Below are 21,964 nucleotides of genomic sequence, written 5' to 3'. Positions count from 1 at the left end.
AAATTTTTTCTGATTTTTTTCTATAAGAGTAACCATATCTGGTACTGTATCTGTAAGTGGGGGGGTGACTTTATTCAGTTCTCTATAATCTACAGTCATTCTCCAAGTGCCGCCTGGTTTACAAACTGGCCAAATAGGATTATTAAAAGCAGTTGTAGTTTCTCTAAGAATTCCCACTTGTTGAAGTGCCTGAATGGTTTGAGTAATTTTCTCCTTCCTCCCTCCCTGGAATACAATATTGTTTTAAAGTTACCACTTTGGCAGGCACGGGCAGCACAACAGGATCCCACTTCAGGAATCCATGCAAGACTGTTATAGATCGAATAGCAAATCCTGCTTGTGAAGTCCTGGAACAGAAGCAACCATTTAAAGTTTCAACTGTTCATTGTGCCAACACATTAATATCCAAGATATATTCTTTAATTGGGGCAATTAACACCATCGTGGTAAATGGAGTGGCATTTCCTATTGCTAAGGTAACCTTAGCTCCAAGGGCAGGGGTTGGATTCCCCCCTAATTCCCAGATCTGTGATGTGGCTTCTTTATTAACAATATTACTATGTAATACGGTAATCTCAGCTCTGGTATCCACCAGAGCTAACACATGTATATCCCTAGACTACCACTCAGAGGAACATAAGGGTGTCAGTCCCCCTCACAGTAAGAGGCTGCAGTAGCGGCAATTTTTTAGGGACCTGCCAGACCTTCATTTCTGCTGTTTTGGCATTTGCCAAGTGGTGTCTTGCCTTGAGGTGGCAGGTGGGGCGGAGGGTGGGCATGGAGTTGGTGGTGGGGTTAGGGGTGGTTGGCTTTTTTGTGTAGGTGCTAACTTTTGCCACTGACAACTCCGAACTTGTATCAGGGTTCAAGGTAGAATATGCTGCAGGGCCATTCTCCCTGTTCTTCTTAGCTGAGTATGCAAACATCATACTAATAAACACACTAACTACTATCCTATTCTTAAACCCCAGCTCACTAAACCTAACCCCCGAACTGTTCTCAGTGACCCTAGCCACAAAAGTCCTACTCCTATCTTCAGGCTTCTTATGAATCCGTGCCTCCTACCCATGATTCCGCTATGACCAACTCATGCACCTTCTTTGAAAAAGCTTCCTACCCCTAACACTTGCACTATGCCTCTGGCACACTAGCATACCAATCTGCTATGCAGGCCTACCCCCTTGCCTAAGGAAATGTGTCTGAACGCAAAGGGTCACTATGATAAAGTGAACATAGAGGTATACCAGCCCTCTCATTTCCTAAGAAAAACTTGGAAAAGTAGGAATCGAATCTACACAGAAGAGATCAAAGCCCTCCATACTTCCTTTATATTATTTCCTAGTAGGGTCAGCTAACAAAGCTATTTGGCCCATACCCTGAAAATGATGGTTTAATTCCATCCCCCACTAATGAGCCCACATACAAAACTACTCTCCTCCCTTAGCCTTCTTCTAGGAATAACCATTACAATTTCAAGGAATCACTGAATAATAGCCTGAACCAGACTAGAAATCAACACCCTTGCCATCATCCTCCTCATTTCAAAATCTCACCACCCCCGAGTCATTGAAGCTGCAATCAAGTATTTCCTAGTCCAAGCAACTGCCTCAGTGTTACTCCTCTTCTCAAGCATAACTAATGCATGGTCCTCAGGACAATGGGACATCACCCAAATAACCCACCCAACATCATGCCTCCTCCTAACAGCAGCAATTGCAATACAACTAGGACTAGTACCATTCCACTTCTGATTCCCAGAAGTACTCCAAGGCACATCCCTTATCACAACACTCCTACTCTCAACAATAATAAAACTCCCCCCAATCACCATCCTCCTTCTAACATCCCACTCACTAAATCCAACCTTGCTAACTACCATAGCTATTGCCTCAACAGCCCTAGGAGGCTGAATGGGCCTAAACCAAACACAAACCTGAAAGATCCTAGCCTTCTCATCCATTTCCCATCTGGGCTGAATAGCCACCACCGTTGTCTACAACCCCAAACTCACCCTACTAGCTTTCTACCTATATGCTCTAATAACCACCACTGTGTTCCTCACCCTAAACACAACTAAAACCCTAAAACTATCAACAATAATAACTGCATGAGCAAAAGCCCCCATACTTAACACAACCATTATGCTAACTTTACTCTCCCTAGCAGGACTACCCCCACTAACAGGCTTCCTGCCAAAATGACTCATCATCCAAGAACTCACTAAACAAGAACCCCAACAGCCACAGTCATTGCCATACTCTCACTACTAGGGCTATTTTTCTACCTCTGCCTTGCATACTACTCAACAATCACCCTCCTACCAAACTCCACAACCCACATAAAACAATGGCACACTAACAACCCAACAAATACCCCCATTGCCACCCTTACCTCTCTATCAATCTCACTCCTACCACTCTCCCCCATAATCCTGACCACTACCTAGAAACTTAGGATAACCTAAAACCGAAGGCCTTCAAAGCCTTCAACAGGAGTTAAACCCTCTTAGTTTCTGCTAAGACCTGCAGGACACTAACCTGCATCTTCTGAATGCAACACAGATGTTTTAATTAAGCTAGGACCTTACCTAGACAGATGGGCCTTGATCCCATAAAAATCTAGTTAACAGCTAGATGCCCTAACCTCACAGGCTTCCATCTACTAGACTCTGGCACGCTTTTAATGCACATCAATGAGCTTGCAACTCAACATGAATTTTACCACAGAACCTATAAGAGGAGGAATTAAACCTCTGTAAAAAAGACTACAGCCTAACGCTTCAGCACTCAGCCATCTTACCTGTGACATTCATTAACCAATGACTGTTCTCAACCAACCATAAAGACATTGGCACCCTCTACCTAATCTTCGGCGCATGGGCCGGCATAGTTGGCACTGCCCTCAGCTTACTTATCTGCACAGAACTCAGCCAACCTGGTGTTAATGATTGTTACTGATTTGTTATTAATTTGAGTTGATGATTTTTGGTGATTTTGATAAGGAATGATTAGGACTAATCAATTAAATAGAATCTCATAGAAATACTGTTTTTTATAAAAAATAGTGGTGTAATGTTTTAAGTACTCATAGAGATGTTGTTTAAAGTAACCATGCAACCAGTTACGCTGCTGTTTGGTAAGGATGATTTATTGCCCTGTAGACCAGGTGTTTTAAAAGTTGTATTGTGAAAGGGCCTCGAAGCATGTTAAAATTGCAATGTGAGCCAAAGTCCTTGAGACAAGGACACTGGGGGGTCTTTCTTTTGAGTCAGTAGTCTGTGGTGGTCGCAAATGCAGCCCCCGACTCATTTCAGGACTCAAGTGCACATGACCATAAAGAGGTGGGAATATGAAAATGAGTTACAGGGATTATCATATTTATGTATAAGAACTTGATTAATATGTATTACTGTATCCAATATAATCAGCATGCTACACGAGTTAGGTGTGTGTTGTTGGTGAGACAACTCCCCTGTGCACCCGGCTGTTAATAAAGGAGTGTCTGCTTATCTACATCCCATTGGTGTTGATAAGTTCTTTTATCCCATTTTGGTGACACTCCTTCTAGGAGATGACCAAATCTATAATGTAATTGTTACTGCCCATGCCTTTGTAATAATCTTCATGGTAATACCGATTATGATCAGAGGCTTTGGAAACTGACTAGTGCCACTAATAATCCAGATATGGCATTCCCCTGCATGCACAGCATAAGCTTCTGGCTACTCCCACCCTCCTTCCTACTCCTACTAGCCTCCTTCACAGTAGAAGCTGGAGCAGGTACAGGATGAACGATCTATCCCCCACTAGCTAGCAACCTAGCCCATGCTGGAGCCTCCTAGCCATCTTCTCCTTACACCTAGCTGGGGTATCATCCATCCTAGGAGCAATCAACTTCATTACAACTGCCATCAACATAAAACCACCAGCCCTATCACAATACCAAACCCCCCTGTTCGTATGATCCATTCTTATCACTGCCATCCTACTACTACTCTCACTCCCAGTCCTTGCTGCTGGCATCACCATGCTATTAACCGACTGCAACCTAAACACCACATTCTTTGACCCTGACAGAGGAGGCGATCCTGTCCTATATCAACACCTTTTCTGATTCTCCGGCCACCCAGAAGTCTACATCTTAATCCTACCTGGCTTTGTGATCATTTCCCACATAGTAGCTTATTACGCAGGTAAAAAAGAACCATTTGGCTACGTGAGAATAGTCTGAGCAATACTATCCATTGGATTCTCAGGTTTCATTGTATGGGCCCATCACATATTCATAGTAGGAATAGATGTAGACACCCGAGCCTACTTCACATCCACCACCATAATCATCGCCATTCCAACTGGCATCAAAGTCTTCAGCTGAAGATGTTGTGATCCCATTTATTTCTGATTGTGGGATACTGGCTCGTACAAGATCATTCCACATTTGTTTCCTCATCACCTGTGCTGTGGCTCCTTTTGGTTTTGCCATTTTCCTTTATTCACCACCTGAAGAGATGGCCCTGAAATTACAGCCCCAATTTCCCTCAAGGTATCTGCTAGGGCACCTACATTACCCATAGCATTTGTCATTGCTGGTATAATCAAGGGTTTTAGCGAGGCAGGCACTACTCTCAAAAACTGCATTTTGATATTTCTTGTTACTGCTACATTGTCCGGATTGGATCCTGCGACCATGAGCCATGCCCATCTGCTGCAACAAATTAATACCTTACAGAATCACAGAATCATCTAGGTTGGAAAAGACCTTGAAGATCATCTAGTCCAACCATTAACCTCACACTGACCGTTCCCTGCGGGAGATATGGACACGCACACGATCAGTGTGATCAGACAATGCCAATTTTATTGTGGTGAAGCAAGCCTTTTATAATGCAGGTGAGAATCACATGATATGATCACATGATATAATTCTTTCTGATTGGACAGTTAGCTTTGAACATGTGCCTTAAGCTTTCTTCTGATTGGATGAAAACTGCCACATCGACATTGTACAAAGTTCCTTCTCTGCCCAAACCCACACCCTGAAGTTGTTTATCTTCCTGGGTTCTTCCTCATTCTTTCCGGGTTATTTCCTTGTCACATCCTTGCCGAAGCTGAGGCATTACCAGTCTTGCTCATATGCAGGATTGCTCACATGTCCAATTTCTCACAGGAAATCCTTTAGAATCCCCACAGTTCCCAACTCCACCATATCCCTCAGCGCTATGTCAACCCGACTCTTGAACACCTCCAGGGATGGGGACTCCACCACTGCCCTGGGCAGCCCATTCCACCTCCTAACAACCCCTTCTGTAAAGAAATGCTTCCTAATATCCTGTGGGAGACATTGGCCTGTCAGCCTTGCGCAGCCTCTGAGAAGCAGCAAGGCTTTGATGAGAAACAGGCCTTGGGAGAAAGATAAGAAATTGCTGAGTTGTGCCAAGGTGGCAGGGAAAAACAACGGACAGCTGCGACACTGAACTGTGGAAGAGTACTGAACTGTGAGAAGTTACCGCCGCGTGAACAGTGCGTGAACAAGAAGGTGATTGGTCTGCACAGTGCGTGTTAGAGTGGTCTGATGCTGATAGGAGAAAAGGTTGATAGCTGTCTAATTGCTGATTTGCTAATTATGAAGTAAGAGCTTTGGCGAGAGCATAAGTATGTACTATTGGAAAAATAAACGGCTTTGCTTGTTATAACTCTCAGAGTTGTGCAGGTCCGATATCCTCCCGCAACAAATGGTGACCCCGATGTCCCAGGACGGAGCGCGGAAGATGCCGCGGGAGGATCCCCGATTGGAGGTACTGTCTGCAGCGGGGTGTGACAGGGAGGATGGAAAACAGTTGATCGACGGAAAATCACCTGGGAGAGGTGATCAATCGGGGGCAGCATGGGGCAGAACAAGTCCGCAGAGGAGACGGCCACTGTCAGACTCCTGCTGCATATACTCTCTAAGAGAGGGATAACTTATACTCTAAGAGAGGGATAACTTATAACGAAACTTCTGTACGAAGGTTACTTAAATGGTGCAGAAACCACAGCTATCCTGCCGATACCCTCACAGCCTTTGAACCAGCAAAATGGGCTGAAATAGGTGAACAGTTGTGGGATGCCATTTCCAAGGGGGATCAGCATGCCAGTGAGCTCGCGACCACTTGGAACTTGGTTTCGGACACTCTTAAAGCGCGGAGTTGGTGGCGGCGGCCCCGGGCCTCCCTGAGCCCCCCTGCCGCGGAGCGACTGCCTGCGGCCATCTGGCACCGCGCGATCGTCCGTCCCGCCTCCCCCGAACACCAAAAGCGGCAGTTTTTACAGAAGGTACTGACACTGTGATGCCGAGTCCCTTGTCCATTCTAAAAGGACTAACTTTAAACCTTTCTGATGGTCAGTGCACTAAAGGCCTTGATTTAAAAACAAAGAAGGGGGAATTTTCTGGACGCACCACATAATCAACAAGCAATGGCTTTATATATTCTTAATGGTGTTTTGATGTTTGTAGTATTTGTCATTTGATGTTGTGGGAGTAATAAGTGTAAGGGGCCCCTTTGTGTGGGTGTGTGACTGTTCTGCGGGTGTGAGGCGCAGCCCAGCTGCAGCTGCGGAGTGCGGAGTTCTCTGACCCGCAGTTCCGTTATCCCGCGAGGGAAGTGGCCGGAGAGGAACGAAGCGCAGGGCAGACTCTGTACCAGTGGGGGGGTAGTGCAGGACCAGTGAACATTCCTTAGGACAGAGCGCCCTAGTGCCCGCCCGCTGGGTCACTGGGGCTGCCTGTTTGTTCGGGCTCAGTGTTTGAAGTGTCATAGGTGAAATATCTCCTCTAGCGGGAGGCAGTAATTCTGTGTTAATTGTTGTCTTGAATTTAGGTGCATACTCTGTGGGGAGAGTGCACCCTTGTACCATCTGCCTGAGGGGATATTGTCAGCTTACTTGGGTAGTGTTTTAAGGTAAAGTAGACGAGATGGGCAGTGGCCAGAGTGGGGGAATAGTCAAAAAGAGTCCCCTAAGCTGTATTTTAAAACGCTGGAAGAAGATAGGGGGACCTCCAGGCGCAAGTGTGAACAAAAAGACACTAATCAAATATTGCAATCAGTGGTGGTTTATAATAATTTAGTCACTATCGATCAGGCGTGGACCTGGCAGCATCCGAGTCAGTAACATTATTAGATGCCACAGTATCCTTGATACCAACAGGAGTATATGGACCAGTGGGAAATGGAAAAAGTGCATTATTACTAGGAAGATCATCTACAACATTACAGGGGTTGTTCATTTTACCAGGGGTCATAGATGCTGATTATGAAGGGGAAATCAGAATTATGACCTGGACCCCTGTACCCCCGTGTTCACTAACAAAAGGGTCAAAAATTGCTCAGCTTGTTAATCTTACTGCGGCTCCCCCTAATAGTATGCCGAGAAGCCGGGGTGACTCAGGATTTGGATCAGCAGGTACTCCTCAAATATTTTGGGCTCAGACAGTGACACAAGGTCGACCTCTGATAAAATGTGCCCTCACCAAAGCAGAAGAATCTGTTGAACTGACGGGCATTTTAGATACTGGTGCGGATGTGACTGTAATATCTGCAAGCAGATTGGCTGTTAGCTCGGGTAACTCAAGTGCTTTTCGGGGTTGGTGGTCATGCTGTAACATTTCAAAGCAAATATCTCATTCATGTAAGGGGCCCAGAAAACCAGGTAGCAAATATTCGTCCATTTATATTGGAAACCCTTATTACATCATGGGGTCGTGACTGTATGGCTCGATGGGGAACTCAAATTGGATCAAATTTGTCTTAATTGCCACTGCAGCACAACCCACCCCTAAACCCACCCTGAAACTAACCTGGAAAACAGAATCACCTGTGTGGGTGGGTCAGTGGCCCTTGCCAATGGAAAAGTTGTGCCACCTTAATGATTTAGTTCAGGAACAGTTAAGTGCAGGACATGTTGTACCTACCACCAGTCCTTGGAACTCCCTGGTGCTTGTTATTTTAAAGAAAAGTGGTAAATGGCAACTTTTACATGATCTCCGACACATTAATGATGCCACGGAGGATATGGGTACGTTACAGCCAGGAATGCCCTCCCCAACAATGATTCCCCGAAACTGGCATCTTGCAATAATTGATCTAAAGGATTGATTTTTTTTACCATTCCCTTGCATCCGGATGATGCACCTAAATTTGCCTTCTCTGTTCCCAGTATTAATGTTAGTGAACCTGCAAGACGGTACCACTGGGTTGTTTTGCCACAAGGCATGAAAAATAGTCCCACGATGTGTCAGTGGTTTGTTGCAAAGGCTTTGAGACCTGTTAGAATGCAGGTCCCCCAGGCTGTTATATATCATTATATGGATGACATCCTTATAGCAGCAGAAACACAGGAGATCATGGAAAAGGCTCTTGCTTTAACCAAAGACTCAGTATCTCAAATGGGGTGACAAATAGCACCTGACAAGGTACAGAGATCATCACCATGGCAGTACCTGGGGTGGAGAATTTGTGAACAGACCATTATCCTGCAACAGGTTAAACTTAAAACTGATGTTAAGACTTTAAATGATTTACAGAAACTGTTGGGAGCCTTAAATTGGATACAGCTGTTGTTGGGCCTAACTAATGATGATCTGCATAGCTTGTTTGATATTTTGTGAGGAGATCCTTCACTGAGATCACCCAGAGTACTTACAGAGAAAGCGAAACAAGATCTCCACCGTGTAGCTAATGCCATCTCAGAAAGACAAGCATCGTGATGTGTGCCCGGCCATCCGTATCAACTGGTATTATTTAACCCTCCAGGGCAGCCCTATGCTCTGCTGTTTCAGTGGGATGAAACACTTAGTGACCCTCTTGTTATTATTGAATGGATTTCTTTGTCACACCAAATGCACAAGAGGGTCACTACTCATCCAGAAATGTTTGCCAAACTGATCATGAAAGGTAGGCAGTGCCTACTATTACTTGCTGGTCAGGAACCTGTGTGTATCATTGTTCCGGTTACTATGCACATGTTACAGTGGCTAATACAAATGTCTTCGAGCAAGCTCGGCTTTCACATGCATTTTTTCCACCAAAACGCCAGAGCAATACAAGGACAGTTTTCTTTATCAAGGCGTCAGGCTAAAGACATCATTGCCACTTGCCCTGAATACCAGAGGACTCCCTCTCTTCAACAGCCAGTGGTGTCAACCCTCGGGGACTCACCTCCTCAGAATTATGGCAATCTGACGTCACTCACTTCGCTGCATTTGGAATGTTAAAATATGTACCTGTGTCTGTTGATACCTTTTCTGGAGCAGTGTTTGCGTCCTGCCATACAGTGGGGAGTCAAGCATCTGACCGGCATTCCCCACTCACCGACCGGACAGGCCGTTGTGGAGTGTACGCATGGCACGCTAAAGCATCTATTGCAACAACAAAAAGGGGGAGATGGAGGGTATCAATCTACACCTCACAAAAGGCTAAATAAGGCATTATATGCCATGAACTTTTTAAACATTTCCCCTGTCTCACAGGTGCCACCAATATTGCGTCACTTCTCGTCGCAGATACCAGATCAACAAGAAGTCCAGGGCAAGGCTCAAGTGTTAGCAAAAAACCTGGAAAGTGGTAACTGGGAAGGACCATATCCTTTAATAACCTGGGGAAGAGGTTATGCTTGTGTCTCCACAGGTCACGGTCCCCGGTGGTTACCAGCAAGGTGTGTGCAACCACACCTGAGGTGTGAGAGGCAGCTTTTGGTGGACACTCAGGAGCTGGCTGTGGGTGCTGTGGGTGCCCCTGTGCCGACAGTTTGCGGTCTCTTCGACTGATCATTTAAGCAGAATGTATGGGTAATGCTTGCTGCTGCAATAGGACAAAATACACTATCTCTGTCCTTAATCACACTACAGTTGCCAACTCTTTTAAGAGAAAATGCTGACAGTAATTGCAACTCCTTAATGAAATATATAGGCTTGCTAGTCACTAGTGAAAGATGTAGCTTAGACAAAATGTAGTTATTAATAAGGATGAAATGCTATAAGAATGTGTGTATTCAACTTCCTTTGTTTAGCAATATTAAGAATTAAGGACTCAAGTGTTTAACCTTATTAGAAACTCCCTTGGTTTTCCCCCTTGAGTGGTGGCCAGGCTCTGGGTGGAACCCAACAGGAGGATGAAATCAGATGTTTCTGCTCAAAGAAAAGTGCCAGTTATTTTGGCCTGTTGATTTAGAGGCTGGACCTGCTTGCAGCGATGTTGGATGCCTCACCTACGGATGGACGCATCGCGTAGGATTTCCGGTTTGCGAGGAAGGGCACTCTAAATTCTCGCTGCATCCAGGGTTCCCCAGCAATTGCGGATCTGAATGTTAGTACCCCATTAAGTAAGTGTGCTATTCCGTATTTTCCTTACTGTTTATTTTTGTAGTATTTAGTCATATCCCTTAATTATGGGTAGTGGAACTAGCCTACTCTTTTTAGCTAGTAACTGTAAGTGCTGTATTGTTTCTAGCCTTCTGTGGAACTATTTTGAGTATGCTGTGTTTTTTGAAGTTTGCCTAACCCTTAATTGATAAAGCCTTGAAACAAGTCTTGCAGGTGCAGCTGCAAAACAAAGAAAAGGGATTGGGAGGCATCGGCCTGTCAGCCTTACACAGCCCCTGAGAAGCAGCAAGGCTTTGATGAAGAACAGGCCTTGGAAGATAGATAAGAAACTGCTGAGTTGTGCCAAGGTGGCAGGGAAAAACAGCGGACAGCTGCAACACTGAACTGTGGAAAAGTACTGAACTGTGAGAAGTTACCGCTGCTGTATGGCGGAATGGGCCAGGGAATGTGGGGAATTAGTTCAATTGACCCGTGGAAGAATTTCTGGGTAACCTGAGCAAATCAATCAGGACAGGAGGCATTTTGCCTAGGTTTAGCAACTGCTACCGACCCATTTCGGACCTGTTTGATTGGTATGCCATATTTTAGTGCTCAGGACTTTAAAGGGTTTGTTAAAAATATGGCAAGAATAAATAAGGGAACAGAGGACGTTAACGGGACGTGTTGGGCATTGTATAACAACGCAGTACAGGCAACGAAAAGTTGCCCACAAGCAGGCTTGCCTATGCTACAGGGACATATTGTGAGTTATCTCAACCAGACAGCCCCTCTTCCGTTACAAGAGTTAGAGCTGAGAGGCTCTCTTCCCCCAGTAAGTGGAAATAACACGCAGAATCAGCCCTGGGGGTGTATACGATTTGGGGGGAGGGATACACTGTGGGCTCGCTGGGGTTGGGAAAATCCATCAAAATGAGAAGGCTGGCAGAATGTGACTCCTGTCGCGATACCCATAAATGAAACTTGGTTTTGTGGTGGTCAGCACGCTTCTAACATGGGCCTGCATCTTGAAGAAGGAGGAATATGGAATAATGGTTCGGCTAAAAGGTTACCACCTGGGTATTTTTTAATATGCGGGGATTGAGCGTGGGGAGAGATTCCTGCCAAAGTAGTTGGAGGTCCGTGCTACCTGGGAAGGCTGACTTTATTTGCCCCTAGTATAAGAAATCTTAAAAAACATCAAAGATCAAAACAGGCCATAACACATCATGAACTCACCCCAGATTGCCAAGACCAAGTAGAATTATGGGGGCCTGGAGAGATTATTGCTGCCTCGCTCTTGGCCCCAGGAGTAGGGGTTGCAAAAGCCCTATCCACCTTGAATAAAATGGCTTGTTGGAGTATAAAACAATTTAATTTAACATCTACTATAATAAGTAATTTGTTGATGGATGTAGATAGCGTAAGGCATGCTGTTTTGCAGAATAGAGCGGCTATAGATTTTTGTTACTGGCACAAGGACAAGGATGTGAAGAATTTGAGGGCATGTGTTGTATGAACCTTTCTGATCACTCTCAGTCGATATCTAATCAGCTTCAGCAACTGCAAGATAATATGCATAAGATTCAGCAAGTTTCTTCTCCTTCGCATGAGTTTTAGGAAGTCTAGGGTGGCCAAAGTGGATTACAGAGCTTTTGAGAATGTTAGCAGGACCAATAATAATAGTGGGATTATTGATATGTTGTCTTCCTATTTTAATGAGATGTTGTCTGTCTTGTGTGGAAAATAGCATGGAGGCTTTAATAAAAAGAAAGGGGGGAGATGTGGGTGTGCATGCTGGCTTACTGAACTTTCTGCCCACACTGACGATGGAAAAGTACAACCAGCACTCGGGCAGAAGATGAACGAGGTCTGAAAACAAGAAATAGTTACCAGAAGGCCAGAAGAAAAGAATGTGCTCATTAAGGAAGAAACTGATAAAGAAGGGACCTTTTGGAATTGCAAAAGCAGGAACTTATCTACTGGCTGTGTGCGGGTAGCAATGTTTGTGGAAAGTACCGAGGGGAGCTACTTTTAGAATGCACAACAATATATAAAGCCTTGCTGCTATTTTTAGAAGGCACAAGAGTATATAAGGGCTTGCTTGCTAATAAAGCTTTGAGCTTGACTTCCAATCATATTGATTGTCTGTGGTCTTGTCTCCTGTGGCCTGCACGGGATTTCATCTCCACACCCTTCTAAAACCCATTTGTGTTTCTGTCTCTAATAGTAATAACTTTCAAAATCCAGCCTCCTTATGTTAAACTTTAGATCATGCTTTAGAGTTAAGGCAACTGGAACTTGGAAGTAAGAATTCTGTCTCCTCTGATTAATCTTTTCTTTTCCTTTCCCGTTTTGTCATCAGATTTATTCATTTGGTTTGTTTACTATGAACCTACAGCATACTTTCTCTAAAAGTCTATGGTGCTACATGGTGTAGGACTACTTTACTTCCTCATTTAGTTATAGGGTGCTGACTTTAACAGTGATTAGGATTTACTGACTCCTTGGTATTGGCTGTTTTATAACCCTTCATAACTGAAGGGTAATACAACAGATGACTGTTAATTAGCACTACATATATGTGAGTAAACAAATTTTTGGTTTTGTTGGGGCTTTTTTTGCAGATAATAGTACAGATTTCTGGGCAACTGATGTGAAATGGTTTTCATTATTGGAGAGCACGAACTGGCTATAGCAGGTTTGCTATAACTTTCTGGGTTTTAAATTGCTGTTAAATGTATGTGTAGTGGGTTTTCTAGATAGGTTCTTGAAAGATGAAGACATTCTTCACCTCCAGTAGGAAAGAAAATTAAGACAGACTTATGGTCCTATTTATATCTCTTATCTCAACAACTTGAGACAGTATTTTTACAATGCAGAATTGTGTTAAGCCTCCTGCATTAAAGGATGTGAGAAGCAGCAGATCATTCCAACTGCAACTCTTCCAGCAAACCTATTAAAACTATAGATCCAGTAATTTCCCTCCTGCACTTAGTCACCTTCTTTCCAGACTGAAGAATCTTATTTGCTTCTTGCATGAAACCTATTCCATGTCTTTGACTAGCCTTGCCATTCTTCTCTGTACTCTCTACTTCTGCAATATCCTTTAGGATGGGATGAACTGCAGTATTCAAGATGTTAGCCTACCAAAGATTTAGAAAATGACAGTTGTTTTCAGTTTTGTCCCCTTCCTCTCCTGATTGTTCCTCAAATTCTTTTTTTTTCTTATCAGCATTTCACAGTAAGTGTTGGAATGATGTTGTCTAACTTAAGGCTTGTTATAGTGGAATGTTGAGGGTTTTTATTTTTCAGTGTTACTTTGTGCTAGCTCTGTTGTCTGCCAGTTTATTCTGTGATCAGCTTTTTACTGTGAAGTGCTGCTGCAGTTTTCTGCAGTGAGCTTCAATTCTTTCTAGTCTGAATAACAATCAACAAATATTGATAGTTATTCATTCCTTATTTCAGAATCTAAATGTATGTTGAACGAAAGGTTCTAGTGAAGATCATATGTTGAGAAATGCATTGACATAACCAAGATTACAAGTAGTTTACCGTAAATGCCAGCCCAAGTTCCTAGCCTTACATTGTTTTGAGACTGGTCATTTCCATGCTTGGATCCAGTTGCTTCCCGGAGCAGCCTGTTCTTGGCTCTTGCAGTCAGTAGGAATGCCTTCTCAGCTATTCTAGATGCTAGAACAAAGAATCTGACAACTCCACATTTATGAAATAAACTGTCAGCTTCTATTAGTGACCTAAACAGTTGCAAGAATCCTAGTTTGTGTGCAAACTTTTGCTGAAAATACAAACTTTATGAAGAGTTAGGTCTGGAAACCAACAGTGTTACATCTGGATTTGTGATCTTTAATTCCACTCAGTCTCCCTTGTGTAATGATAATCTCTGAATAAATTTTGTCTGCATGTTTACAAGATCTGATTGCTGATCCTTCCCTCTGCCTCTCAAAACTAGATTACGGGAGAAATATACCATGTAGTTGATTAGAAAATAAGTGTGGTGATGACTCTTTCCAGGATAAAGATCTGGCTCTTAGCAATTGTAATACTTCAGTGTGTGTGATGGCTGGTATTGATCCATAATAAAGTATTGTATTAGAAATGTACAACTGGAAATGCATGACTAATGGCCAAATAAAGATACCTCTTGAAAGTTTGCTCTTGAAGCTAAGCAGTTCTTCCTTTACAGAAGTTGAGCATGATTTTTGTTGTTTTAAAGGACTAGGCAAGTTTCAGTAGTCTGAAGTTCTAACCCCTTTTAGGGGACACTAATGTAAGAAACTTAACTGTAAAAATGCTATGAAAATGTTCACTTATCTTTTCCGGTACCACAACAGGCAAGTCTTGAAGAAAACAATAGAAGTTGCTGAGTGTCTGGAAAGGCAGCATGCAAATGTTCTTCTTATAGGTAAGAATTTAATGAGATTATCCTATATATTTTTTTTTTACTTTTTAAAAATTTCCTTAGATGTAGTTTAAGCTGCAGAACATGGAGCTTTCTGAAAGGATATTTTTATGTTCTAGAGAGACACTGAATAATATGGAGTATCTTTATTAAAAATACATGAAAGAATATGCTTATTGTACACATAGAGCAGTTTATTTTCCTAGATTGTTTGGTTTTCCATGTGATTACTTATTGTTAACCATTAAGCTATTTTTGAATTAGTGATTTAGGTTGGTTTTTTTTTTTTCTTTTTCCCCACACACACACTGCCATTTGAGAAACCTAGCATGGGGAGATGTTTCTAAAAGGCACCTGAAGGGTGAAGAATGTATATTGCATGAGGAGGCAACTTCACACCTTGTGAAAAGATGCATGCAGGATAGGAAGGGTAAGGGTGGATAACTGGCCTGGTAGCATGGGGCAGGAGGGGCAGACTGTGGGAAAATGAAGGGTGTAGGCATCAAGGTTGTTGTAGTAAAAGTTTGCTTTTTGCGGTTTTATTGTCAAAGTATTATCCTAGTATAAGCATACAAGAAACCTTAAGTTTTCACAAAAAAGAAGTATTGGAAACATGGATTAACTTCTCTCTGATGGTATAACACTTGTAAGAAATTGTGAGCTTTTCTGAGCTTGAAATATAATTTTGGTTTTTTATATGAAGCTAGCAATACTTTGCTTTCTTTTACCCAAAGTTTTAGGAATGGCTTAGTAGACAATGTGGTTTCTGTTCTCTTCTGTAGAAGAGAGTGCTACTCATCTGTGCTGTGTAATATCCAGTCTTGTTCAAGTGATGACGGATTCATACAGCAGAACAAAGTCAGAGTTTCAGAGCCTTATTCAGGAGTGGGTAATTGGAGGACGTGTCTATTTGGATCATTGTAACCACTTACATAAAAGTGGCAAATAGGAGGTATGTAGGTTGTTTTTTTTTTTATTACTTTCCTTACATACTGTTTTGCTGATTAAGGATACCAATTAAACTCAGACACCAGAGTGAAAAGAGTAGGCGTATTTTACTGGTGATAACCAAGTAATGTAACAGTGTAATACAGAAAACATACAGTAAGAAAAGACAGAACAGTGCACTTAAAGCAACAAATAGGAAAATACAGGGTAATGCATCAAATCATTACTACCTGAGAGAGAGAGAATAGTGATTAAGAAAGATCCATCACCACTTGCATACATTACTATCATCCAGACCCGCAGACGCTGGGCAGCCCCGGTTACAGCGAGGATTTGGAGAGCCTGTCCCGGCAAGTGGGAAATCCTACGCGGTGCGTCCACCCGTAGGTGAGGCTTCCAAAGTTGCTGTGAGCGGGTCCAGCCTTATATACCAGAGATCGACAAGTCAGAATAGCTGGCACCTTTGTTTTGAGCGGAAAGTTTCTGGTTTCATTCTCCTGTTGGATTCCACCCAAAGCTTGGCCAGGGCTCGGGGGGGGGGAACCAAGGGAGTTTCTAACAAGGCCAAATACTTGGGTTCTCAGCCTTGAACAAGGCTGCGAAAGGAAAGTTGGATACATTCTCTCCTCACTACTGATTATATTTTGTCTTTCACTAGCGAGTTTACATATTTTACTAATGACTACATGCTAAGTTAGCAGCTTCAGCTTGGGGCCTGTTGTTCAGGCTGCAGTATTTCAATGCTTTAGCACTTTTGACACCAGCATAAGTGGGTTGTTATAACTTAGTACAATACCTACTAGCACAATGGTTATCAGTTATAAAATATACAGGATTCATCTATAGGTCAACTCTGGCTTGGGCCTGTTGTCCAAGCCTTAGCATTTCACATACTATTTAAAAGGTTACTCAACATAAGGAGGAATTTAGATGTCAGTCCAGAATTTCTAATTACTCTGAGGATCTTTAATTTTTTTTGGTTTATGGGTTGATGTTTTGTACAGTGTCACTATTATTGCTGTTCAGCAATGTCTTTATAACTAAAAAGAATAAATGTAAAATTTCCCGTTCAGTCTTGGAGTCTTTTGAAAAACATGTATCTTGTATCCTTTTAAACTGTGTTAAATTGCTAGTGTCCATAGATATAACTCAAATGAATTTCATATTCTTGTCACATCTAGAGTTTAATTTTATACTGTCTTGCTAAATGTTGCGGTCTCACTTCTCCATTTTTGTTTGTATATTGGGAATAGATCACATTGCTATACAGAATGGAAATCATAAGAGTAAACTGATTAGTTTTGATCAAGAATTGCTATAAGCTAGTTTTGCTTTACCAACTTTAAAAGGCTGCATAACAGCAACTTTCATATCAAGTTAATATGTGCAAATTCAGGTTAGAAAGCGTTCATCTCTTCTGTCAACAGTTGGCCAAGGGTAGCTTCAGAGTTCAGCCAAAGTTATATGCAGCAGTTCTGTAGTTCACCAGATTTGCTGTCCTTAAGATTTGTATTTGGAGATGCTAAATACTATAAAATAAATAGTCGGCATCATGGAACGTATTTTTTCTGAAACTGATGTAATATTTTCCTTATTTAGGCTACTTTTTTTCTGTTCTTGCTAAATTGTGTTCAGCAGTTGGTACAACAGTATCCTTCAGCATCTGAATTCACAGAAACTTACTTAACTGTCTTGTCAGTCTCTATGTGCCTATTTTTAGCACTTTCTTCTTCTACTCGCAATATCAATAAAACACTAATACGGTAAGGGTTTGTTATTTTGTAGATGCAGTGTGTTGGAGAACAAGTTTGACCAACAAGCAAGGAACACTCAAAAAAAAAAAAATGCCCTAGAAGCACATTTTTCCATGCTTATTTGAAGGGCGATGCCTTGAAGGGTGAATGAGTGCAACTTTGGGTATAAGGAGTCAAGTTCAGGACTGGAGCTTATGATAACAAAAGGAAAATAACTCAGAAATATATTATTTCTAATGTGTGGCTATAGGTTCATGTTTATTGCTCTTCAGTGAAAATGGAGCTTCTTAAGAATATCCTGCTGTCCTGCATAATAAGTTATCTACAAAATTCTTTTATAGTATATTCTGCTTATTCCAAAATCAGCATTTCCTGAATGTTGATTTACATTTGGTTCATGCTTTTCTCTAGCCTAAGAATCTGGAAGCAATGGGAATATCCTCTGCAAGGCTGCACAGAGTGTCAAAAAATACTGAAGATCACAGTCTTGCATATAAATAAAGGGCTGATCATAAAATTTAAACTGGTAGCACTGTATAACTGCAGTTAACTTTTGAAGTTTGGAGAGATTTATTCCACAATCCTGTCCCCTGCGTTTGAAGAATTCAAGTGTCTATCTACTGCCCAATTTTCAAAACTTTGGGTTTTTTTCCTCAGATTATTTAATCTCATTTTCAACTGTGAAAGGCATTCTTGGTGCTAATTCCACTATTGAAATGAAATACTGTCTGAAGTTACAGATATATAGATAGCCTTCATGTCTGTACTCACATCTAATAATGTTGTTCGGCTATTGAATACATAGAAATCATGAGTGTTGCAACTCTGTGGCCTCTTCTATGTAAAGACAGTTTCTTAATTTTGCCTTGACTTGGTCAGAATTCCTTTCTAGCAGTTTTAACTGTGACCTGTTTGTTTTGTCAGACTGGTGAAAGCCTCAAGACACAAAGTGGTCCTTTCAGATTTCTTACTGTGTGGGACCGGTCTGTGCAGTTTAACCCCAAGGCCCAGGATTTCCTGAACAACCCTCTTTATGCAGAGAAGCCAAAACCAGATAAAAGTCAATGGAAAACTGCATGATTCAAAGTAAAATATGTGCTGCTTAACTTGTATTTTTGAAATGATAAATATATTTTGCACAACTCAGTCATACTTCAGATGTACTTACAGTGGAAGCATTGGTGCAAAGTTTTAACTGACAAAATACATGTACACCTCAGACTCACCTGGGTCTTAAGAATGCAATTTGCACCCACCTCAGTTATAAATCACTGTTTTACAGTTACTATGCATAGCTGTGAACTTACTGAGAGGTGGGTGGCAGGGGAACCACCAACAACAAACTGTCCAGGTTATGGAGGATTATGAGTGGACCACCTCATTACTGGAAAGTAACACAAATTGAGTAAGAAAAATTTTGTTTGGGGTAGCCTTTTTCAATCATAATCTTCCTGTTTTGTTTGTTAAATTCTTTTCTCTACAAAGCATTCTCAGGTGAGACACTGTCAGTATGATCTACAGCATTAATCAGGGAACTCTTATGTGGTAGAAAGCAATGAGGAACCATTGGATAAAAACTTCTAAATCAAGTTCTCCTTGACTTGTATGGGTAGCTTAAACTAAACATGGAAGTCTGTAATACTTGAATGCATGCAAAGAATTCTCCTTTTTCAAAGAAAAATGCTTTATTCATTGTCACTTCATTGCTATAGCTACAGTGCAGGGAAGGTATCTTGGAATACTAATTATGCTGTGTGAAGTATTTGGTGTATTAGCTATTGAAGAGTAACTTAGACTATATAACAAAGCAGCAGCTGTGTTTAAGTGACTTTGTTGCTTATATGTATTTTCTGAATATAAGTTATGTTGTTCTTCTTTTAAGATGTTTTCTGAAGTCACATCAATATTTATCCTAGTATATTTTTCTTTCCTCTAAAAGCATCAACGGCAACTTTCTTTGCCATTGACACAAACAAAATATTCACCAAAGAGAGGATTTTTCAGGGAGGAAACAGATCATTTAATTAAAAACATTCTGGTTAAAAGAATTGGCAAGTTCATACATTTTTCAGATGAACCTCCTAATAGCTTCAGGGATTTTTATGATAGTTGGCACAGTAAACCTGTTGACTATCACGGTCTTCTGTTACCTTGCATCAATGGCCCTGAAATCAAAGTCTGGGCACAACGGTATTTATGATGGATTCCTGAGGCTCAGCTTCATGGTGGTGGTACAGTAGTCACAGCTGCCAAGATTTTGGACTTGATGGAGGAAGTGCAAAGCTTGCAGGTGAAAATGGATGAAGAACATAGTCAAGCTATTTCTGGAGATGTACATTCTGTTCCAATGCTGAGAAAATCTGCCTGTTTGTCATCCTTGTTTCCATTTTCTTTACTTCAGAGACAGTCTATCAAACGAGCTTTACCCACTAGCACCTGGAAAGACTTGGAAGATGAAGATGACTTGGTCAAGAGCGATGACGAATTTGTTGATCTAAGTGGTGATATGTCATAAAGTGTATATAAATGAAAGTATGAATTGTATGTGACTAAGCTGAGTTTTAAATGTTGTGCTGTATCCTAATATAAGGAACTCGCTCAAGCATCTGCAGCCTGTTTAATGGGTCTGTGAGATTAAAAAAAACCCAACTTGATTGGAAAGAACTATTTGCCATGATTAACTGAGCATATTTTGAACTTCCATTTCACTCTTAACAGTATTTATTACAGAAACACATTTTTAGCATGGGTGTAATAAAAACAGGAGTCTAGTCTGGAGTAGCCATATGGAAACTTTGTTCAAAAAAACCTAAAACATTATTTTCTGGTGTAAATGTGGAATACTAGATACATACAGCAACAATCACTATTTTAACATAAACCCTCTTCCCCTTGTGTAAAGAATACTAGGACTGGAAGTACTGTGACTAGGAACCGTTAATGCATCTGCATTCCCCCCCCCCATGTAAAATAAACAGGGGAAGGTAAGCTTTTTACAGATGAGGAATAAACTTGTGGTCACCCAGGGGTTTTCTGTCTACTGTGGCGTCAGCTGAAGTCATGTGCTTGTCAACCTCATCTATTCTGACCGTGTTCATCTTTTGGCTTGCAGAACTTCACCTTGTGTGGTATTGTCCTGGTTTAGCCAGGATAGGGTTAAGTTTCCCCAGCAGTGGGGGGAAGCTCTAGCCAGGTTATTCATATACCATGTGGACGTCATGTCCTGGCGCCATAGTGCAGGAAGATTCAGTGAGTGCGTGGGTTTCTGCAGTCGGTCCTCTCACTGCCGTATCAGTACATACCTTGCTCTGTCCATTGTTATTACTGTTATTCTTATTGTTATTGTTGTTGTTTGTTGTGTTGCTGTTGCACTGTTGTATTAAACCTGTCCTTATCTCAGCCCCGGGGCTTTGTATTTCACTCCCTTTGTGGGGGAGGGGCAGCGGCCACGTGGTCTCAGACCCCGGCAGGGACTAAACCACCACAACTTTTGGCGCCCAACGTGGGGCACAAGGGGGCTGAGATAAGGACAAAAGGAGAAGGTGTGTTAGAGCAATCTGTTAGGTGTAAATTCTTCTGGTTTTATTTGTATTTGTTTGATAAGGAACATTTGCAATGCTGGCCAATTTGCTTGCGTGGTGGGGCTGGATTAATCCTTATATCCACTGTGTGTTCCCAGTGCTGGTGTTTGTTGTCAGTGGAAAATGTGTCAAGGGTTTTATTTTGCTGTACTGGCTACTGACTGCTTATAATGGGCTTGTATCACTGCTTGTGCGGGTGAACCGGTACCTGTTTGCTGCCTGGGCTTTTGTTAGGGGTCTCACCCCCTCTATGGGTGAGCCAGGGGAAGAGATCCTCTCGGTTTTTGAGAGTTTCAGCTATCCCTGGAGCACCCAGGCCAGTGTGCTTGTGGCACAGTGCTTTCTAAATGTCTGCCAGATCTTGTTTTGGGACATGCGGTACTTCTCCAACAATAGCACCACCCGAAAACCTGCCCCGAGGGCAGATAGTTATAAATGGCAAGGTGTGTGGGAGAAGATGGGCAAGTGCCTGAGTCAGTGGTCACCCCCAATGCTTTGGGATTTCACTGCCGAACAAATGCAGAGTCCTGATAAACTGGTGGAGTATTTGGAAAAGGTGTGTTGCCAATCTGACAAACCCCGGGAGACACAACTCACTGCGATGTGCTGGGTGCTTGCCCATGCCTACTGTGTCATCTTTAACACTGTTCACTGCCCTCAAGGGGGAGAAAGGGCTGCAGGGTCTGAAAGTGAACCTACTGGTACAGCAGCTGGGCCAGGGGGACAGGCAGTGCCAGTACTGGTCGCCTCCACCAGCACAGCAGCTGAGCCAGAGGGACAGGCAGTACCAATATCAGTCGCCCCGACACAGAAAGCCAAATATACCAAAAAATTCCCTCGCAGTGTACAGGGTGGCGATGAACCAGACCCATCACGAGAGCAGGAGGAAGAGCCGGAGGTAACCATCCGATCTCTATCCCTCAGTGACT

At 42.3% G+C, this 21,964-nt stretch overlaps 1 long non-coding RNA gene and 1 pseudogene across 1 annotated transcript in view; both read left to right on the top strand.

The window, feature by feature from the left end:
- Positions 1-21,964, top strand: part of LOC141917666 (uncharacterized) — a 407,503-nt gene that overhangs the window by 229,743 nt on the left and 155,796 nt on the right. The window lies entirely within an intron of this gene.
- Positions 3,111-19,969, top strand: LOC141917834 (myotubularin-related protein 12-like; annotated as a pseudogene).

The sequence above is a fragment of the Strix aluco genome, chromosome W (assembly GCF_031877795.1).
Source record: "Strix aluco isolate bStrAlu1 chromosome W, bStrAlu1.hap1, whole genome shotgun sequence".
Taxonomy (NCBI): domain Eukaryota; kingdom Metazoa; phylum Chordata; class Aves; order Strigiformes; family Strigidae; genus Strix; species Strix aluco.
Note: the sequence above shows the minus strand (reverse complement) of the source record. Positions and strands in the feature narration are given on the sequence as shown.